This window comes from Hesperophylax consimilis, chromosome 8, assembly GCF_061612785.1.
Source record: "Hesperophylax consimilis isolate HC1 chromosome 8, BYU_Hcon_1.0, whole genome shotgun sequence".
NCBI lineage: Eukaryota > Metazoa > Arthropoda > Insecta > Trichoptera > Limnephilidae > Hesperophylax > Hesperophylax consimilis.
Genome location: NC_142843.1, coordinates 42049258 through 42073403, shown reverse-complemented (window position 1 = coordinate 42073403; position 24146 = coordinate 42049258).

Here is a 24146-nt window from a genome sequence, read left to right as displayed (position 1 = left end):
TAAGAATCAAACTTTATGGAGATTTTGTGACTGATTTCGATTCGAAGCATGATACTTATCACTGAAGCAAAAATTTCAGCCCATTTTGTACCATAGAGCCAGAGAAAACTGCATCAAAAGTTCGAACCCAAGTCTGAAATGGGCGTCCAAATAAATTATGATTTTTTTGAGAATCAAACTTTATGGAAATTTTGTGACTGAATTCGATTTATACCACGATTCTTACCACTTTTCCAAAATTTCAGAACATTTGGTACCTTAGAGCCAGAGAAAACTGCTTCCAAAGTTCGAACCCAAGTCTGAAATGAGCGTCCATAGAAATCATGACTCTTCTAAGAATCAAACTTAATGGAGATTTTAAGACTGAATTCGATTTGTACCACGATTCTTACCATTTTTCCAAAATTTCAGACCATTAAGTACCATAGAGCCAGACAAAACTGCTTCCAAAGTTCGAACCCAAGTCTGAAATGAGCGTCCAAATAAATTATGATTTTTTTAAGAATCAAACTTTATGGAGATTTTGTGACTGATTTCGATTCGAAGCATGATACTTATCACTGAAGCAAAAATTTCAGCCCATTTTGTACCATAGAGCCAGAGAAAACTGCATCAAAAGTTCGAACCCAAGTCTGAAATGGGCGTCCAAATAAATTATGATTTTTTGGAGAATCAAACTTTATGGAAATTTTGTGACTGAATTCGATTTATACCACGATTCTTAACACTATTCCAAAATTTCAGAACATTTGGTATCATAGAGCCAGAGAAAACTGCTTCCAAAAGTCGAACCCAAGTCTGAAATGAGCGTCCATAAGAATCTCTATATTTCAAAGAATCAAACTTTATGGAAATTTTGTGACTGAATTCGATTTATACTACGATTCTTACCACTTTTCCAAAATTTCAGCCCGTTTGTTCACATTGAGCCTGAAAAAACTGCTTCCAAAGTTTGAACCCAAGTCTGAAATGAGCGTCCATAAAAATAATGATTATTTAAAAATCCCTTTTGATGGAGATTTTGTGACGGAATTCAATTTGTACCACGATTCTTACAACTATTCCAAAATTTCAGCCCATTTGGTACCACAGAGCCAGAGAAAACTGCTTCCAAAGTTCGAACCCAAGTCTGAAATGAGCGTCCATAAAAATCATGATTTTTCTAAGAATCAAACTTTATGGAGATTTTAAGACTGATTTCGATTTTTACCACAATTCTTATTGCTATTTCAAAATTTCATCCGGTTTTTTCCCATAGAGCCTGAAAAAACTGCTTCCAAAGTTCGAACCCAAGTCTGAAATGAGCGTCCATAAAAATCATGACTCTTCTCAGGATCAAACTGAATGGAGATTTTAAGACTGAATTCGATTCGTACCAGGATTCTTACCATTTTTCCAAAATTTCAGAACATTAAGTACCATAGAAACAGACACAACTGCTTCAAAATTCGAACCCAAGTCTGAAATGAGCGTCCAAATAAATTATGATTTTTTTAAGAATCAAACTTTATGGAGATTTTGTGACTGATTTCGATTCGAAGCATGATACTTATCACTGTTCCAAAATTTCAGCCCATTTGGTACCATAGAGCCAGAGAAAACTGCTTCCAAAGTTCGAACCCAAGTCTGAAATGAGCGTCCATAATAATCATGATTTTTCTTATAATCAATTTTATTCGAGATTTTAAGACTGAATTCGATTTGTACCACGATCCTCACCATTTTTCAAAAATTTCAGCCCATTTGGTACCATAGAGCCTGAGAAAACTGCTTCGAAAAATCGAACCCATGTATGAAATGAGCTCCATAAAAATCATGATTTTTTTAAGAATCAAATTTTATGGAAATTTTGTGACGGAATTTATTTTTACCACGATTCTTACCACTTTTCCAAAATTTCAGACCATTTGATACCTTAGAGCCAGAGAAAACTGCTTCCAAAGTTCGAACCCAAGTCTGAAATGAGCGTCCATAAAAATCATGATTTTTCTAAGAATCAAACTTTATGGAGATTTTAAGACTGATTTCGATTTTTACCACAATTCTTATTGCTATTTCAACATTTCATCCGGTTTTTTCCCATAGAGCCTGAAAAAACTGCTTCCAAAGTTCGAACCCAAGTCTGAAATGAGCGTCCATAAAAATCATGACTCTTCTAAGAATCAAACTTTATGGAGATTTTAAGACTGAATTTGATTTGTACCACGATTCTTACCATTTTTCCAGAATTTCAGACCATTTGGTACAGACCTTGGAGCCAGAGAAATCTGCTTCCAAAGTTCGAACCCAGGTCTGAAATTAGCGTCCATTAAAATCTTGATTTCTTAAAAAATCCAACTTGATGGAGATTTTGTGTCTGAATTCGATTTGTACCACGTTTTTTACCACTTTTGAGAAATTTCAGCCCATTTGGTACCATAGAGACTGAGAAAACTGCTTCCAAAGTTCGAACCCAAGTCTGAAATTAGCGTCCATAAGAATCATGATTTTTCTAAGAATCAAACTTTATGGAGATTTAAAGACTGATTTCGATTTTTTCCACAATTCTTATCGCTATTTCAAAATTTCATCCGGTTTTTTCCCATAGAGCCTGAAAAACCTGCTTCCAAAGTTCGAACCCAAGTCTGAAATGAGCGTCCATAAACTCATGAATCTTCTAAGAATCAAACTTAATGGAGATTTTAAGACTGAATTCGATTTGTACCACGATTCTTACCATTTTGCCAAAATTTCAGACCATTAAGTACCATAGAGCCAGACAAAACTGCTTCCAAAGTTCGAACCCAAGTCTGAAATTAGCGTCCAAATAAATTATGATTTTTTTAAGAATCAAACTTTATGGAGATTTTGTGACTGATTTAAATTCGAAGCATGATACTTATCACTGTTCCAAAATTTCAGCCCATTTTGTACCATAGAACCAAAGAAAACTTCATCAAAAGTTCGAACCCAAGTCTGAAATGGGCGTCCAAATAAAAAATGATTTTTTTAAAAATCAAACTTTATGGATATTTTGTGACTGAATTCGATTTATACCACGATTCTAAACACTATTCCAAAAATTCAGAACATTTGGTACCATAGAGCCAGAGAAAACTGCTTCCAAAAGTCGAACCCAAGTCTGAAATGAGCGTCCATAAGAATCTCTATTTTTCAAAGAATCAAACTTTATGGAAATTTTGTGACTGAATTCCATTTATACTACGATTCTTACCACTTTTCCAAAATTTTTGCCCGTTTGTTCCCATTGAGCCTGAAAAAACTGCTTCCAAAGTTTGAACCCAAGTCTGAAATGAGCGTCCATAAAAATGATGATTATTTAAAAATCCCTTTTGATGGAGATTTTGTGACGGAATTCGATTTGTACCAAGATTCTTACAACTATTCCAAAATTTCAGCCCATTTGGTACCACAGAGCCAGAGAAAACTGCTTCCAAAGTTCGAACCCAAGTCTGAAATGAGCGTCCATAAAAATCATGACTCTTCTAAGAATCAAACTTTATGGAGATTTTAAGACTGAATTTGATTTGTACCACGATTCTTAACACTATTCCAAAATTTCAGAACATTTGGTACCATAGAGCCAGAGAAAACTGCTTCCAAAAGTCGAACCCAAGTCTGAAATGAGCGTCCATAAGAATCTCTATTTTTCAAAGAATCAAACTTTATGGAAATTTTGTGACTGAATTCCATTTATACTACGATTCTTACAACTATTCCAAAATTTCAGCCCATTTGGTACCACAGAGCCAGAGAAAACTGCTTCCAAAGTTCGAACCCAAGTCTGAAATGAGCGTCCATAAAAATCATGATTTTTCTTATAATCAAACTTATTCGAGATTTTAAGACTGAATTCGATTTGTACCACGATCCTCACCATTTTTCAAAAATTTCAGCCCATTTGGTACCATAGAGCCTGAGAAAACTGCTTCGAAAAATCGAACCCATGTATGAAATGAGCTCCATAAAAATCATGATTTTTTTAAGAATCAAATTTTATGGAAATTTTGTGACGGAATTTATTTTTACCACGATTCTTACCACTTTTCCAAAATTTCAGACCATTTGGTACCTTAGAGCCAGAGAAAACTGCTTCCAAAGTTCGAACCCAAGTCTGAAATGAGCGTCCATAAAAATCATGATTTTTCTAAGAATCAAACTTTATGGAGATTTTAAGACTGATTTCGATCTTTACCACAATTCTTATTGCTATTTCAAAATTTCATCCGGTTTTTTCCCATAGAGCCTGAAAAAACTGCTTCCAAAGTTCGAACCCAAGTCTGAAATGAGCGTCCATAAAAATCATGACTCTTCTAAGAATCAAACTTTATGGAGATTTTAAGACTGAATTTGATTTGTACCACGATTCTTACCATTTTTCCAGAATTTCAGACCATTTGGTACAGACCTTAGAGCCAGAGAAATCTGCTTCCAAAGTTCGAACCCAGGTCTGAAATTAGCGTCCATTAAAATCATGATTTCTTAAAAAATCCAACTTGATGGAGATTTTGTGTCTGAATTCGATTTGTACCACGTTTTTTACCACTTTTGAGAAATTTCAGCCCATTTGGTACCATAGAGACTGAGAAAATTGCTTCCAAAGTTCGAACCCAAGTCTGAAATTAGCGTCCATAAGAATCATGATTTTTCTAAGAATCAAACTTTATGGAGATTTAAAGACTGATTTCGATTTTTTCCACAATTCTTATCGCTATTTCAAAATTTCATCCGGTTTTTTCCCATAGAGCCTGAAAAACCTGCTTCCAAAGTTCGAACCCAAGTCTGAAATGAGCGTCCATAAACTCATGAATCTTCTAAGAATCAAACTTAATGGAGATTTTAAGACTGAATTCGATTTGTACCACGATTCTTACCATTTTGCCAAAATTTCAGACCATTAAGTACCATAGAGCCAGACAAAACTGCTTCCAAAGTTCGAACCCAAGTCTGAAATGAGCGTCCAAATAAATTATGATTTTTTTAAGAATCAAACTTTATGGAGATTTTGTGACTGATTTAAATTCGAAGCATGATACTTATCACTGTTCCAAAATTTCAGCCCATTTTGTACCATAGAACCAAAGAAAACTTCATCAAAAGTTCGAACCCAAGTCTGAAATGGGCGTCCAAATAAAAAATGATTTTTTTAAAAATCAAACTTTATGGATATTTTGTGACTGAATTCGATTTATACCACGATTCTTAACACTATTCCAAAAATTCAGAACATTTGGTACCATAGAGCCAGAGAAAACTGCTTCCAAAAGTCGAACCCAAGTCTGAAATGAGCGTCCATAAGAATCTCTATTTTTCAAAGAATCAAACTTTATGGAAATTTTGTGACTGAATTCGATTTATACTACGATTCTTACCACTTTTCCAAAATTTTTGCCCGTTTGTTCCCATTGAGCCTGAAAAAACTGCTTCCAAAGTTTGAACCCAAGTCTGAAATGAGCGTCCATAAAAATGATGATTATTTAAAAATCCCTTTTGATGGAGATTTTGTGACGGAATTCGATTTGTACCACGATTCTTACAACTATTCCAAAATTTCAGCCCATTTGGTACCACAAGCCAGAGAAAACTGCTTCCAAAGTTCGAACCCAAGTCTGAAATGAGCGTCCATAAAAATCATGACTCTTCTAAGAATCAAACTTTATGGAGATTTTAAGACTGAATTTGATTTGTACCACGATTCTTAACACTATTCCAAAATTTCAGAACATTTGGTACCATAGAGCAAGAGAAAACTGCTTCCAAAAGTCGAACCCAAGTCTGAAATGAGCGTCCATAAGAATCTCTATTTTTCAAAGAATCAAACTTTATGGAAATTTTGTGACTGAATTCGATTTATACTACGATTCTTACCACTTTTCCAAAATTTCAGCCCGTTTATTCCCATTGAGCCTGAAAAAACTGCTTCCAAAGTTTGAACCCAAGTCTGAAATGAGCGTCCATAAAAATAATGATTATTTAAAAATCCCTTTTAATGGAGATTTTGTGACGGAATTCAATTTGTACCACGATTCTTACAACTATTCCAAAATTTCAGCCCATTTGGTACCACAGAGCCAGAGAAAACTGCTTCCAAAGTTCGAACCCAAGTCTGAAATGAGCGTCCATAAAAATCATGATTTTTCTTATAATCAAACTTATTCGAGATTTTAAGACTGAATTCGATTTGTACCACGATCCTCACCATTTTTCAAAAATTTCAGCTCATTTGGTACCATAGAGCCTGAGAAAACTGCTTCGAAAAATCGAACCCATGTATGAAATGATCTCCATAAAAATCATGATTTTTTTAAGAATCAAATTTTATGGAAATTTTGTGACGGAATTTATTTTTACCACGATTCTTACCACTTTTCCAAAATTTCAGACCATTTGGTACCTTAGAGCCAGAGAAAACTGCTTCCAAAGTTCGAACCCAAGTCTGAAATGAGCGTCCATAAAAATCATGATTTTTCTAAGAATCAAACTTTATGGAGATTTTAAGACTGATTTCGATTTTTACCACAATTCTTATTGCTAATTCAAAATTTCATCCGGTTCTTTCCCATAGAGCCTGAAAAAACTGCTTCCAAAGTTCGAACCCAAGTCTGAAATGAGCGTCCAAATAAATTATGATTTTTTTAAGAATCAAACTTTATGGACATTTTGAGACTGATTTTGATTCAAAGCATGATACTTATCACTGAAGCAAAAATTTCAGCCCATTTTGTACCATAGAGCCAGAGAAAACTACTTCCAAAGTTCGAACCCAAGTCTGAAATGAGTGTCCATAAAAATCATGATTTTTCTTATAGTCAAAATTATTCGAGATTTTAAGACTGAATTCGATTTGTACCACGATCCTCACCATTTTTCAAAAATTTCAGCCCATTTGGTACCATAGAGCCTGAGAAAACTGCTTCGAAAAATCGAACCCATGTATAAAATGAGCTCCATAAAAATCATGATTTTTTTAAGAATCAAATTTTATGGAAATTTTGTGACGGAATTTATTTATACCACGATTCTTACCACTTTTCCAAAATTTCAGACCATTTGGTACCTTAGAGCCAGAGAAAACTGCTTCCAAAGTTCGAACCCAAGTCTGAAATGAGTGTCCATAAAAATCATGATTTTTCTTATAATCAAAATTATTCGAGATTTTAAGACTGAATTCGATTTGTACCACGATCCTCACCATTTTTCAAAAATTTCAGCCCATTTGGTACCATAGAGCCTGAGAAAACTAATTCGAAAAATCGAACCCATGTATAAAATGAGCTCCATAAAAATCATGATTTTTTTAAGAATCAAATTTTATGGAAATTTTGTGACGGAATTTATTTATACCACGATTCTTACCACTTTTCCAAAATTTCATACCATTTGGTACCTTAGAGCCAGAGAAAACCGCTTCCAAAGTTCGAACCCAAGTCTGAAATGAGCGTCCATAAAAATCATGATTTTTCTAAGAATCAAACTTTATGGAGATTTTAAGACTGATTTCGATTTTTACCACAATTCTTATTGCTAATTCAAAATTTCATCCGGTTCTTTCCCATAGAGCCTGAAAAAACTGCTTCCAAAGTTCGAACCCAAGTCTGAAATGAGCGTCCATAAAAATCATGACTCTTCTAAGAATCAAACTTAATGGAGATTTTAAGACTGAATTCGATTTGTACCACGATTCTTACCATTTTTCCAAAATTTCAGACCATTAAGTACCATAGAGCCAGACAAAACTGCTTCCAAAGTTCGAACCCAAGTCTGAAATGAGCGTCCAAATAAATTATGATTTTTTTAAGAATCAAACTTTATGGAGATTTTGTGACTGATTTCGATTCGAAGCATGATACTTACACTGAAGCAAAAATTTCAGCCCATTTTGTACCATAGAGCCAGAGAAAACTGCATCAAAAGTTCGAACCCAAGTCTGAAATGGGCGTCCAAATAAATTATGATTTTTTTGAGAATCAAACTTTATGGAAATTTTGTGACTGAATTCGATTTATACCACGATTCTTAACACTATTCCAAAATTTCAGAACATTTGGTACCATAGAGCCAGAGAAAACTGCTTCCAAAAGTCGAACCCAAGTCTGAAATGAGCGTCCATAAGAATCTCTATATTTCAAAGAATCAAACTTTATGGAAATTTTGTGACTGAATTCGATTTATACTACGATTCTTACCACTTTTCCAAAATTTCAGCCCGATTGTTCACATTGAGCCTGAAAAAACTGCTTCCAAAGTTTGAACCCAAGTTTTAAATGAGCGTCCATAAAAATAATGATTATTTAAAAATCCTTTTTGATGGAGATTTTGTGACGGAATTCGATTTGTACCACGATTCTTACAACTATTCCAAAATTTCAGCCCATTTGGTACCACAGAGCCAGAGAAAACTGCTTCCAAAGTTCGAACCCAAGTCTGAAATGAGTGTCCATAAAAATCATGATTTTTCTAATAATCAAAATTATTCGAGATTTTAAGACTGAATTCGATTTGTACCACGATCCTCACCATTTTTCAAAAATATCAGCCCATTTGGTACCATAGAGCCTGAGAAAACTGCTTCGAAAAATCGAACCCATGTATAAAATGAGCTCCATAAAAATCATGATTTTTTAAGAATCAAATTTTATGGAAATTTTGTGACGGAATTTATTTATACCACGATTCTTACCACTTTTCCAAAATTTCAGACCATTTGGTACCTTAGAGCCAGAGAAAACTGCTTCCAAAGTTCGAACCCAAGTCTGAAATGAGTGTCCATAAAAATCATGATTTTTCTTATAATCAAAATTATTCGAGATTTTAAGACTGAATTCGATTTGTACCACGATCCTCACCATTTTTCAAAAATTTCAGCCCATTTGGTACCATAGAGCCTGAGAAAACTAATTCGAAAAATCGAACCCATGTATAAAATGAGCTCCATAAAAATCATGATTTTTTTAAGAATCAAATTTTATGGAAATTTTGTGACGGAATTTATTTATACCACGATTCTTACCACTTTTCCAAAATTTCATACCATTTGGTACCTTAGAGCCAGAGAAAACTGCTTCCAAAGTTCGAACCCAAGTCTGAAATGAGCGTCCATAAAAATCATGATTTTTCTAAGAATCAAACTTTATGGAGATTTTAAGACTGATTTCGATTTTTACCACAATTCTTATTGCTAATTCAAAATTTCATCCGGTTCTTTCCCATAGAGCCTGAAAAAACTGCTTCCAAAGTTCGAACCCAAGTCTGAAATGAGCGTCCATAAAAATCATGACTCTTCTAAGAATCAAACTTAATGGAGATTTTAAGACTGAATTCGATTTGTACCACGATTCTTACCATTTTTCCAAAATTTCAGACCATTTAGTACCATAGAGCCAGACAAAACTGCTTCCAAAGTTCGAACCCAAGTCTGAAATGAGCGTCCAAATAAATTATGATTTTTTTAAGAATCAAACTTTATGGAGATTTTGTGACTGATTTCGATTCGAAGCATGATACTTATCACTGAAGCAAAAATTTCAGCCCATTTTGTACCATAGAGCCAGAGAAAACTGCATCAAAAGTTCGAACCCAAGTCTGAAATGGGCGTCCAAATAAATTATGATTTTTTGGAGAATCAAACTTTATGGAAATTTTGTGACTGAATTCGATTTATACCACGATTCTTAACACTATTCCAAAATTTCAGAACATTTGGTACCATAGAGCCAGAGAAAACTGCTTCCAAAAGTCGAACCCAAGTCTGAAATGAGCGTCCATAAGAATCTCTATATTTCAAAGAATCAAACTTTATGGAAATTTTGTGACTGAATTCGATTTATACTACGATTCTTACCACTTTTCCAAAATTTCAGCCCGTTTGTTCACATTGAGCCTGAAAAAACTGCTTCCAAAGTTTGAACCCAAGTCTGAAATGAGCGTCCATAAAAATAATGATTATTTAAAAATCCCTTTTGATGGAGATTTTGTGACGGAATTCAATTTGTACCACGATTCTTACAACTATTCCAAAATTTCAGCCCATTTGGTACCACAGAGCCAGAGAAAACTGCTTCCAAAGTTCGAACCCAAGTCTGAAATGAGCGTCCATAAAAATCATGATTTTTCTAAGAATCAAACTTTATGGAGATTTTAAGACTGATTTCGATTTTTACCACAATTCTTATTGCTATTTCAAAATTTCATCCGGTTTTTTCCCATAGAGCCTGAAAAAACTGCTTCCAAAGTTCGAACCCAAGTCTGAAATGAGCGTCCATAAAAATCATGACTCTTCTCAGGATCAAACTGAATGGAGATTTTAAGACTGAATTCGATTCGTACCAGGATTCTTACCATTTTTCCAAAATTTCAGAACATTAAGTACCATAGAAACAGACACAACTGCTTCCAAAATTCGAACCCAAGTCTGAAATGAGCGTCCAAATAAATTATGATTTTTTTAAGAATCAAACTTTATGGAGATTTTGTGACTGATTTCGATTCGAAGCATGATACTTATCACTGTTCCAAAATTTCAGCCCATTTGGTACTATAGAGCCAGAGAAAACTGCTTCCAAAGTTCGAACCCAAGTCTGAAATGAGCGTCCATAAAAATCATGATTTTTCTTATAATCAATTTTATTCGAGATTTTAAGACTGAATTCGATTTGTACCACGATCCTCACCATTTTTCAAAAATTTCAGCCCATTTGGTACCATAGAGCCTGAGAAAACTGCTTCGAAAAATCGAACCCATGTATGAAATGAGAGCTCCATAAAAATCATGATTTTTTTAAGAATCAAATTTTATGGAAATTTTGTGACGGAATTTATTTTTACCACGATTCTTACCACTTTTCCAAAATTTCAGACCATTTGGTACCTTAGAGCCAGAGAAAACTGCTTCCAAAGTTCGAACCCAAGTCTGAAATGAGCGTCCATAAAAATCATGATTTTTCTAAGAATCAAACTTTATGGAGATTTTAAGACTGATTTCGATTTTTACCACAATTCTTATTGCTATTTCAAAATTTCATCCGGTTTTTTCCCATAGAGCCTGAAAAAACTGCTTCCAAAGTTCGAACCCAAGTCTGAAATGAGCGTCCATAAAAATCATGACTCTTCTAAGAATCAAACTTTATGGAGATTTTAAGACTGAATTTGATTTGTACCACGATTCTTACCATTTTTCCAGAATTTCAGACCATTTGGTACCGACCTTAGAGCCAGAGAAATCTGCTTCCAAAGTTCGAACCCAGGTCTGAAATTAACGTCCATTAAAATCTTGATTTCTTAAAAAATCCAACTTGATGGAGATTTTGTGTCTGAATTCGATTTGTACCACGTTTTTTACCACTTTTGAGAAATTTCAGCCCATTTGGTACCATAGAGACTGAGAAAACTGCTTCCAAAGTTCGAACCCAAGTCTGAAATTAGCGTCCATAAGAATCATGATTTTTCTAAGAATCAAACTTTATGGAGATTTAAAGACTGATTTCGATTTTTTCCACAATTCTTATCGCTATTTCAAAATTTCATCCGGTTTTTTCCCATAGAGCCTGAAAAACCTGCTTCCAAAGTTCGAACCCAAGTCTGAAATGAGCGTCCATAAACTCATGAATCTTCTAAGAATCAAACTTAATGGAGATTTTAAGACTGAATTCGATTTGTACCACGATTCTTACCATTTTGCCAAAATTTCAGACCATTAAGTACCATAGAGCCAGACAAAACTGCTTCCAAAGTTCGAACCCAAGTCTGAAATGAGCGTCCAAATAAATTATGATTTTTTTAAGAATCAAACTTTATGGAGATTTTGTGACTGATTTAAATTCGAAGCATGATACTTATCACTGTTCCAAAATTTCAGCCCATTTTGTACCATAGAACCAAAGAAAACTTCATCAAAAGTTCGAACCCAAGTCTGAAATGGGCGTCCAAATAAAAAATGATTTTTTTAAAAATCAAACTTTATGGATATTTTGTGACTGAATTCGATTTATACCACGATTCTAAACACTATTCCAAAAATTCAGAACATTTGGTACCATAGAGCCAGAGAAAACTGCTTCCAAAAGTCGAACCCAAGTCTGAAATGAGCGTCCATAAGAATCTCTATTTTTCAAAGAATCAAACTTTATGGAAATTTTCTGACTGAATTCGATTTATACTACGATTCTTACCACTTTTCCAAAATTTTTGCCCGTTTGTTCCCATTGAGCCTGAAAAAACTGCTTCCAAAGTTTGAACCCAAGTCTGAAATGAGCGTCCATAAAAATGATGATTATTTAAAAATCCCTTTTGATGGAGATTTTGTGACGGAATTCGATTTGTACCACGATTCTTACAACTATTCCAAAATTTCAGCCCATTTGGTACCACAGAGCCAGAGAAAACTGCTTCCAAAGTTCGAACCCAAGTCTGAAATGAGCGTCCATAAAAATCAGGACTCTTCTAAGAATCAAACTTTATGGAGATTTTAAGACTGAATTTGATTTGTACCACGATTCTTAACACTATTCCGAAATTTCAGAACATTTGGTACCATAGAGCCAGAGAAAACTGCTTCCAAAAGTCGAACCCAAGTCTGAAATGAGCGTCCATAAGAATCTCTATTTTTCAAAGAATCAAACTTTATGGAAATTTTGTGACTGAATTCGATTTATACTACGATTCTTACCACTTTTCCAAAATTTCAGCCCGTTTATTCCCATTGAGCCTGAAAAAACTGCTTCCAAAGTTCGAACCCAAGTCTGAAATGAGCGTCCATAAAAATCATGATTTTTCTTATAATCAAACTTATTCGAGATTTTAAGACTGAATTCGATTTGTACCACGATCCTCACCATTTTTCAAAAATTTCAGCCCATTTGGTACCATAGAGCCTGAGAAAACTGCTTCGAAAAATCGAACCCATGTATGAAATGAGCTCCATAAAAATCATGATTTTTTTAAGAATCAAATTTTATGGAAATTTTGTGACGGAATTTATTTTTACCACGATTCTTACCACTTTTCCAAAATTTCAGACCATTTGGTACCTTAGAGCCAGAGAAAACTGCTTCCAAAGTTCGAACCCAAGTCTGAAATGAGCGTCCATAAAAATCATGACTCTTCTAAGAATCAAACTTTATGGAGATTTTAAGACTGAATTTGATTTGTACCACGATTCTTACCATTTTTCCAGAATTTCAGACCATTTGGTACAGACCTTAGAGCCAGAGAAATCTGCTTCCAAAGTTCGAACCCAGGTCTGAAATTAGCGTCCATTAAAATCATGATTTCTTAAAAAATCCAACTTGATGGAGATTTTGTGTCTGAATTCGATTTGTACCACGTTTTTTACCACTTTTGAGAAATTTCAGCCCATTTGGTACCATAGAGACTGAGAAAATTGCTTCCAAAATTCGAACCCAAGTCTGTAATTAGCGTCCATAAGAATCATGATTTTTCTAAGAATCAAACTTTATGGAGATTTAAAGACTGATTTCGATTTTTTCCACAATTCTTATCGCTATTTCAAAATTTCATCCGGTTTTTTCCCATAGAGCCTGAAAAACCTGCTTCCAAAGTTCGAACCCAAGTCTGAAATGAGCGTCCATAAACTCATGAATCTTCTAAGAATCAAACTTAATGGAGATTTTAAGACTGAATTCGATTTGTACCACGATTCTTACCATTTTGCCAAAATTTCAGACCATTAAGTACCATAGAGCCAGACAAAACTGCTTCCAAAGTTCGAACCCAAGTCTGAAATGAGCGTCCAAATAAATTATGATTTTTTTAAGAATCAAACTTTATGGAGATTTTGTGACTGATTTAAATTCGAAGCATGATACTTATCACTGTTCCAAAATTTCAGCCCATTTTGTACCATAGAACCAAAGAAAACTTCATCAAAAGTTCGAACCCAAGTCTGAAATGGGCGTCCAAATAAAAAATGATTTTTTTAAAAATCAAACTTTATGGATATTTTGTGACTGAATTCGATTTATACCACGATTCTCAACAATATTCCAAAAACCCAGAACATTTGGTACCATAGAGCCAGAGAAAACTGCTTCCAAAAGTCGAACCCAAGTCTGAAATGAGCGTCCATAAGAATCTCTATTTTTCAAAGAATCAAACTTTATGGAAATTTTGTGACTGAATTCGATTTATACTACGATTCTTACCACTTTTCCAAAATTTCAGCCCGTTTATTCCCATTGAGCCTGAAAAAACTGCTTCCAAAGTTTGAACCCAAGTCTGAAATGAGCGTCCATAAAAATAATGATTATTTAAAAATCCCTTTTGATGGAGATTTTGTGACGGAATTCAATTTGTACCACGATTCTTACAACTATTCCAAAATTTCAGCCCATTTGGTACCACAGAGCCAGAGAAAACTGCTTCCAAAGTTCGAACCCAAGTCTGAAATGAGCGTCCATAAAAATCATGATTTTTCTTATAATCAAACTTATTCGAGATTTTAAGACTGAATTCGATTTGTACCACGATCCTCACTATTTTTCAAAAATTTCAGCCCATTTGGTACCATAGAGCCTGAGAAAACTGCTTCGAAAAATCGAACCCATGTATGAAATGATCTCCATAAAAATCATGATTTTTTTAAGAATCAAATTTTATGGAATTTTGTGACGGAATTTATTTTTACCACGATTCTTACCACTTTTCCAAAATTTCAGACCATTTGGTACCTTAGAGCCTGAGAAAACTGCTTCCAAAGTTCGAACCCAAGTCTGAAATGAGCGTCCATAAAAATCATGATTTTTCGAAGAATCAAACTTTATGGAGATTTTAAGACTGATTTCGATTTTTACCACAATTCTTATTGCTATTTCAAAATTTCATCCGGTTTTTTCCCATAGAGCCTGAAAAAACTGCTTCCAAAGTTCGAACCCAAGTCTGAAATGAGCGTCCATAAAAATCATGACTCTTCTAAGAATCAAACTTTATGGAGATTTTAAGACTGAATTTGATTTGTACCACGATTCTTACCATTTTTCCAGAATTTCAGACCATTAAGTACCATAGAGCCAGACAAAACTGCTTCCAAAGTTCGAACCCAAGTCTGAAATGAGCGTCCAAATAAATTATGATTTTTTTAAGAATCAAACTTTATGGAGATTTTGAGACTGATTTTGATTCAAAGCATGATACTTATCACTGAAGCAAAAATTTCAGCCCATTTTGTACCATAGAGCCAGAGAAAACTGCATCAAAAGTTCGAACCCAAGTCTGAAATGGGCGTCCAAATAAATTATGATTTTTTGGAGAATCAAACTTTATGGAAATTTTGTGACTGAATTCGATTTATACTACGATTCTTAACACTATTCCAAAATTTCAGAACATTTGGTACCATAGAGCCAGAGAAAACTGCTTCCAAAAGTCGAACCCAAGTCTGAAATGAGCGTCCATAAGAATCTCTATATTTCAAAGAATCAAACTTTATGGAAATTTTGTGACTGAATTCGATTTATACTACGATTCTTACCACTTTTCCAAAATTTCAGCCCGTTTGTTCACATTGAGCCTGAAAAAACTGCTTCCAAAGTTTGAACCCAAGTCTGAAATGAGCGTCCATAAAAATAATGATTATTTAAAAATCCCTTTTGATGGAGATTTTGTGACGGAATTCAATTTGTACCACGATTCTTACAACTATTCCAAAATTTCAGCCCATTTGGTACCACAGAGCCAGAGAAAACTGCTTCCAAAGTTCGAACCCAAGTCTGAAATGAGCGTCCATAAAAATCATGATTTTTCTAAGAATCAAACTTTATGGAGATTTTAAGACTGATTTCGATTTTTACCACAATTCTTATTGCTATTTCAAAATTTCATCCGGTTTTTTCCCATAGAGCCTGAAAAAACTGCTTCCAAAGTTCGAACCCAAGTCTGAAATGAGCGTCCATAAAAATCATGACTCTTCTCAGGATCAAACTGAATGGAGATTTTAAGACTGAATTCGATTCGTACCAGGATTCTTACCATTTTTCCAAAATTTCAGACCATTAAGTACCATAGAGCCAGACAAAACTGCTTCCAAAGTTCGAACCCAAGTCTGAAATGAGCGTCCAAATAAATTATGATTTTTTTAAGAATCAAACTTTATGGAGATTTTGTGACTGATTTAAATTCGAAGCATGATACTTATCACTGTTCCAAAATTTCAGCCCATTTTGTACCATAGAACCAAAGAAAACTTCATCAAAAGTTCGAACCCAAGTCTGAAATGGGCGTCCAAATAAAAAATGATTTTTTTAAAAATCAAACTTTATGGATATTTTGTGACTGAATTCGATTTATACCACGATTCTAAACACTATTCCAAAAATTCAGAACATTTGGTACCATAGAGCCAGAGAAAACTGCTTCCAAAAGTCGAACCCAAGTCTGAAATGAGCGTCCATAAGAATCTCTATTTTTCAAAGAATCAAACTTTATGGAAATTTTGTGACTGAATTCGATTTATACTACGATTCTTACCACTTTTCCAAAATTTTTGCCCGTTTGTTCCCATTGAGCCTGAAAAAACTGCTTCCAAAGTTTGAACCCAAGTCTGAAATGAGCGTCCATAAAAATGATGATTATTTAAAAATCCCTTTTGATGGAGATTTTGTGACGGAATTCGATTTGTACCACGATTCTTACAACTATTCCAAAATTTCAGCCCATTTGGTACCACAGAGCCAGAGAAAACTGCTTCCAAAGTTCGAACCCAAGTCTGAAATGAGCGTCCATAAAAATCAGGACTCTTCTAAGAATCAAACTTTATGGAGATTTTAAGACTGAATTTGATTTGTACCACGATTCTTAACACTATTCCGAAATTTCAGAACATTTGGTACCATAGAGCCAGAGAAAACTGCTTCCAAAAGTCGAACCCAAGTCTGAAATGAGCGTCCATAAGAATCTCTATTTTTCAAAGAATCAAACTTTATGGAAATTTTGTGACTGAATTCGATTTATACTACGATTCTTACCACTTTTCCAAAATTTCAGCCCGTTTATTCCCATTGAGCCTGAAAAAACTGCTTCCAAAGTTCGAACCCAAGTCTGAAATGAGCGTCCATAAAAATCATGATTTTTCTTATAATCAATTTTATTCGAGATTTTAAGACTGAATTCGATTTGTACCACGATCCTCACCATTTTTCAAAAATTTCAGCCCATTTGGTACCATAGAGCCTGAGAAAACTGCTTCGAAAAATCGAACCCATGTATGAAATGAGAGCTCCATAAAAATCATGATTTTTTTAAGAATCAAATTTTATGGAAATTTTGTGACGGAATTTATTTTTACCACGATTCTTACCACTTTTCCAAAATTTCAGACCATTTGGTACCTTAGAGCCAGAGAAAACTGCTTCCAAAGTTCGAACCCAAGTCTGAAATGAGCGTCCATAAAAATCATGATTTTTCTAAGAATCAAACTTTATGGAGATTTTAAGACTGATTTCGATTTTTACCACAATTCTTATTGCTATTTCAAAATTTCATCCGGTTTTTTCCCATAGAGCCTGAAAAAACTGCTTCCAAAGTTCGAACCCAAGTCTGAAATGAGCGTCCATAAAAATCATGACTCTTCTAAGAATCAAACTTTATGGAGATTTTAAGACTGAATTTGATTTGTACCACGATTCTTACCATTTTTCCAGAATTTCAGACCATTTGGTACCGACCTTAGAGCCAGAGAAATCTGCTTCCAAAGTTCGAACCCAGGTCTGAAATTAACGTCCATTAAAATCTTGATTTCTTAAAAAATCCAACTTGATGGAGATTTTGTGTCTGAATTCGATTTGTACCACGTTTTTTACCACTTTTGAGAAATTTCAGCCCATTTGGTACCATAGAGACTGAGAAAACTGCTTCCAAAGTTCGAACCCAAGTCTGAAATTAGCGTCCATAAGAATCATGATTTTTCTAAGAATCAAACTTTATGGAGATTTAAAGACTGATTTCGATTTTTTCCACAATTCTTATCGCTATTTCAAAATTTCATCCGGTTTTTTCCCATAGAGCCTGAAAAACCTGCTTCCAAAGTTCGAACCCAAGTCTGAAATGAGCGTCCATAAACTCATGAATCTTCTAAGAATCAAACTTAATGGAGATTTTAAGACTGAATTCGATTTGTACCACGATTCTTACCATTTTGCCAAAATTTCAGACCATTAAGTACCATAGAGCCAGACAAAACTGCTTCCAAAGTTCGAACCCAAGTCTGAAATGAGCGTCCATAAAAATCATGATTTTTCTAATAATCAAAATTATTCGAGATTTTAAGACTGAATTCGATTTGTACCACGATCCTCACCATTTTTCAAAAATATCAGCCCATTTGGTACCATAGAGCCTGAGAAAACTGCTTCGAAAAATCGAACCCATGTATAAAATGAGCTCCATAAAAATCATGATTTTTTAAGAATCAAATTTTATGGAAATTTTGTGACGGAATTTATTTATACCACGATTCTTACCACTTTTCCAAAATTTCAGACCATTTGGTACCTTAGAGCCAGAGAAAACTGCTTCCAAAGTTCGAACCCAAGTCTGAAATGAGTGTCCATAAAAATCATGATTTTTCTTATAATCAAAATTATTCGAGATTTTAAGACTGAATTCGATTTGTACCACGATCCTCACCATTTTTCAAAAATTTCAGCCCATTTGGTACCATAGAGCCAAAAATCATGATTTTTATGGACGCTCATTTCAGACTTGGGTTCGAACTTTGGAAGCAGTTTTCTCTGGCTCTAAGGTACCAAATGGTATGAAATTTTGGAAAAGTGGTAAGAATCGTGGTATAAATAAATTCCGTCACAAAATTTCCATAAAATTTGATTCTTAAAAAAATCATGATTTTTATGGAGCTCATTTTATACATGGGTTCGATTTTTCAAATTAGTTTTCTCAGGCTCTATGGTACCAAATGGGCTGAAATTTTTGAAAAATGGTGAGGATCGTGGTACAAATCGAATTCAGTCTTAAAATCTCGAATAATTTTGATTATAAGAAAAATCATGATTTTTATGGACACTCATTTCAGACTTGGGTTCGAACTTTGGAAGCAGTTTTCTCTGGCTCTAAGGTACCAAATGGTCTGAAATTTTGGAAAAGTGGTAAGAATCGTGGTATAAATAAATTCCGTCACAAAATTTCCATAAAATTTGATTCTTAAAAAATCATGATTTTTATGGAGCTCATTTTATACATGGGTTCGATTTTTCGAAGCAGTTTTCTCAGGCTCTATGGTACCAAATGGGCTGATATTTTTGAAAAATGGTGAGGATCGTGGTACAAATCGAATTCAGTCTTAAAATCTCGAATAATTTTGATTATTAGAAAAATCATGATTTTTATGGACACTCATTTCAGACTTGGGTTCGAACTTTAGAAGCAGTTTTCTCTGGCTCTGTGGTACCAAATGGGCTGAAATTTTGGAATAGTTGTAAGAATCGTGGTACAAATCGAATTCCGTCACAAAATCTCCATCAAAAAGGATTTTTAAATAATCATTATTTTTATGGACGCTCATTTAAAACTTGGGTTCAAACTTTGGAAGCAGTTTTTTCAGGCTCAATGTGAACAATCGGGCTGAAATTTTGGAAAAGTGGTAAGAATCGTAGTATAAATCGAATTCAGTCACAAAATTTCCATAAAGTTTGATTCTTTGAAATATAGAGATTCTTATGGACGCTCATTTCAGACTTGGGTTCGACTTTTGGAAGCAGTTTTCTCTGGCTCTATGGTACCAAATGTTCTGAAATTTTGGAATAGTGTTAAGAATCGTGGTATAAATCGAATTCAGTCACAAAATTTCCATAAAGTTTGATTCTCAAAAAAATCATAATTTATTTGGACGCCCATTTCAGACTTGGGTTCGAACTTTTGATGCAGTTTTCTCTGGCTCTATGGTACAAAATGGGCTGAAATTTTTGCTTCAGTGTAAGTATCATGCTTCGAATCGAAATCAGTCACAAAATCTCCATAAAGTTTGATTCTTAAAAAAATCATAATTTATTTGGACGCTCATTTCAGACTTGGGTTCGAACTTTGGAAGCAGTTTTGTCTGGCTCTATGGTACTTAATGGTCTGAAATTTTGGAAAAATGGTAAGAATCGTGGTACAAATCGAATTCAGTCTTAAAATCTCCATTAAGTTTGATTCTTAGAAGAGTCATGATTTTTATGGACGCTCATTTCAGACTTGGGTTCGAACTTTGGAAGCAGTTTTTTCAGGCTCTATGGGAAAGAACCGGATGAAATTTTTGAAAGTTCGAACCCAAGTCTGAAATGAGCGTCCATAAACTCATGAATCTTCTAAGAATCAAACTTAATGGAGATTTTAAGACTGAATTCGATTTGTACCACGATTCTTACCATTTTGCCAAAATTTCAGACCATTAAGTACCATAGAGCCAGACAAAACTGCTTCCAAAGTTCGAACCCAAGTCTGAAATGAGCGTCCAAATAAATTATGATTTTTTTAAGAATCAAACTTTATGGAGATTTTGTGACTGATTTAAATTCGAAGCATGATACTTATCACTGTTCCAAAATTTCAGCCCATTTTGTACCATAGAACCAAAGAAAACTTCATCAAAAGTTCGAACCCAAGTCTGAAATGGGCGTCCAAATAAAAAATGATTTTTTTAAAAATCAAACTTTATGGATATTTTGTGACTGAATTCGATTTATACCACGATTCTCAACAATATTCCAAAAACCCAGAACATTTGGTACCATAGAGCCAGAGAAAACTGCTTCCAAAAGTCGAACCCAAGTCTGAAATGAGCGTCCATAAGAATCTCTATTTTTCAAAGAATCAAACTTTATGGAAATTTTGTGACTGAATTCGATTTATACTACGATTCTTACCACTTTTCCAAAATTTTTGCCCGTTTGTTCCCATTGAGCCTGAAAAAACTGCTTCCAAAGTTTGAACCCAAGTCTGAAATGAGCGTCCATAAAAAAGATGATTATTTTAAAATCCCTTTTGATGGAGATTTTGTGACGGAATTCGATTTGTACCACGATTCTTACAACTATTCCAAAATTTCAGCCCATTTGGTACCACAGAGCCAGAGAAAACTGCTTCCAAAGTTCGAACCCAAGTCTGAAATGAGCGTCCATAAAAATCATGACTCTTCTAAGAATCAAACTTTATGGAGATTTTAAGACTGAATTTGATTTGTACCACGATTCTTAACACTATTCCAAAATTTCAGAACATTTGGTACCATAGAGCCAGAGAAAACTGCTTCCAAAAGTCGAACCCAAGTCTGAAATGAGCGTCCATAAGAATCTCTATATTTCAAAGAATCAAACTTTATGGAAATTTTGTGACTGAATTCGATTTATACTACGATTCTTACCACTTTTCCAAAATTTCAGCCCGTTTGTTCACATTGAGCCTGAAAAAACTGCTTCCAAAGTTTGAACCCAAGTCTGAAATGAGCGTCCATAAAAATAATGATTATTTAAAAATCCCTTTTGATGGAGATTTTGTGACGGAATTCAATTTGTACCACGATTCTTACAACTATTCCAAAATTTCAGCCCATTTGGTACCACAGAGCCAGAGAAAACTGCTTCCAAAGTTCGAACCCAAGTCTGAAATGAGCGTCCATAAAAATCATGATTTTTCTAAGAATCAAACTTTATGGAGATTTTAAGACTGATTTCGATTTTTACCACAATTCTTATTGCTATTTCAAAATTTCATCCGGTTTTTTCCCATAGAGCCTGAAAAAACTGCTTCCAAAGTTCGAACCCAAGTCTGAAATGAGCGTCCATAAAAATCATGACTCTTCTCAGGATCAAACTGAATGGAGATTTTAAGACTGAATTCGATTCGTACCACGATTCTTACCATTTTTCCAGAATTTCAGACCATTAAGTACCATAGAGCCAGACAAAACTGCTTCCAAAGTTCGAACCCAAGTCTGAAATGAGCGTCCAAATAAATTATGATTTTTTTAAGAATCAAACTTTATGGAGATTTTGAGACTGATTTTGATTCAAAGCATGATACTTATCACTGAAGCAAAAATTTCAGCCCATTTTGTACCATAGAGCCAGAGAAAACTGCATCAAAAGTTCGAACCCAGGTCTGAAATTAGCGTCCATTAAAATCATGATTTCTTAAAAAATCCAACTTGATGGAGATTTTGTGTCTGAATTCGATTTGTACCACGTTTTTTACCACTTTTGAGAAATTTCAGCCCATTTGGTACCATAGAGACTGAGAAAATTGCTTCCAAAATTCGAACCCAAGTCTGTAATTAGCGTCCATAAGAATCATGATTTTTCTAAGAATCAAACTTTATGGAGATTTAAAGACTGATTTCGATTTTTTCCACAATTCTTATCGCTATTTCAAAATTTCATCCGGTTTTTTCCCATAGAGCCTGAAAAACCTGCTTCCAAAGTTCGAACCCAAGTCTGAAATGAGCGTCCATAAACTCATGAATCTTCTAAGAATCAAACTTAATGGAGATTTTAAGACTGAATTCGATTTGTACCACGATTCTTACCATTTTGCCAAAATTTCAGACCATTAAGTACCATAGAGCCAGACAAAACTGCTTCCAAAGTTCGAACCCAAGTCTGAAATGAGCGTCCAAATAAATTATGATTTTTTTAAGAATCAAACTTTATGGAGATTTTGTGACTGATTTAAATTCGAAGCATGATACTTATCACTGTTCCAAAATTTCAGCCCATTTTGTACCATAGAACCAAAGAAAACTTCATCAAAAGTTCGAACCCAAGTCTGAAATGGGCGTCCAAATAAAAAATGATTTTTTTAAAAATCAAACTTTATGGATATTTTGTGACTGAATTCGATTTATACCACGATTCTCAACACTATTCCAAAAACCCAGAACATTTGGTACCATAGAGCCAGAGAAAACTGCTTCCAAAAGTCGAACCCAAGTCTGAAATGAGCGTCCATAAGAATCTCTATTTTTCAAAGAATCAAACTTTATGGAAATTTTGTGACTGAATTCGATTTATACTACGATTCTTACCACTTTTCCAAAATTTTTGCCCGTTTGTTCCCATTGAGCCTGAAAAAACTGCTTCCAAAGTTTGAACCCAAGTCTGAAATGAGCGTCCATAAAAATGATGATTATTTAAAAATCCCTTTTGATGGAGATTTTGTGACGGAATTCGATTTGTACCACGATTCTTACAACTATTCCAAAATTTCAGCCCATTTGGTACCACAGAGCCAGAGAAAACTGCTTCCAAAGTTCGAACCCAAGTCTGAAATGAGCGTCCATAAAAATCATGACTCTTCTAAGAATCAAACTTTATGGAGATTTTAAGACTGAATTTGATTTGTACCACGATTCTTAACACTATTCCAAAATTTCAGAACATTTGGTACCATAGAGCCAGAGAAAACTGCTTCCAAAAGTCGAACCCAAGTCTGAAATGAGCGTCCATAAGAATCTCTATTTTTCAAAGAATCAAACTTTATGGAAATTTTGTGACTGAATTCGATTTATACTACGATTCTTACCACTTTTCCAAAATTTCAGCCCGTTTATTCCCATTGAGCCTGAAAAAACTGCTTCCAAAGTTTGAACCCAAGTCTGAAATGAGCGTCCATAAAAATAATGATTATTTAAAAATCCCTTTTGATGGAGATTTTGTGACGGAATTCAATTTGTACCACGATTCTTACAACTATTCCAAAATTTCAGCCCATTTGGTACCACAGAGCCAGAGAAAACTGCTTCCAAAGTTCGAACCCAAGTCTGAAATGAGCGTCCATAAAAATCATGATTTTTCTTATAATCAAACTTATTCGAGATTTTAAGACTGAATTCGATTTGTACCACGATCCTCACCATTTTTCAAAAATTTCAGCCCATTTGGTACCATAGAGCCTGAGAAAACTGCTTCGAAAAATCGAACCCATGTATGAAATGATCTCCATAAAAATCATGATTTTTTTAAGAATCAAATTTTATGGAAATTTTGTGACGGAATTTATTTTTACCACGATTCTTACCACTTTTCCAAAATTTCAGACCATTTGGTACCTTAGAGCCTGAGAAAACTGCTTCCAAAGTTCGAACCCAAGTCTGAAATGAGCGTCCATAAAAATCATGATTTTTCGAAGAATCAAACTTTATGGAG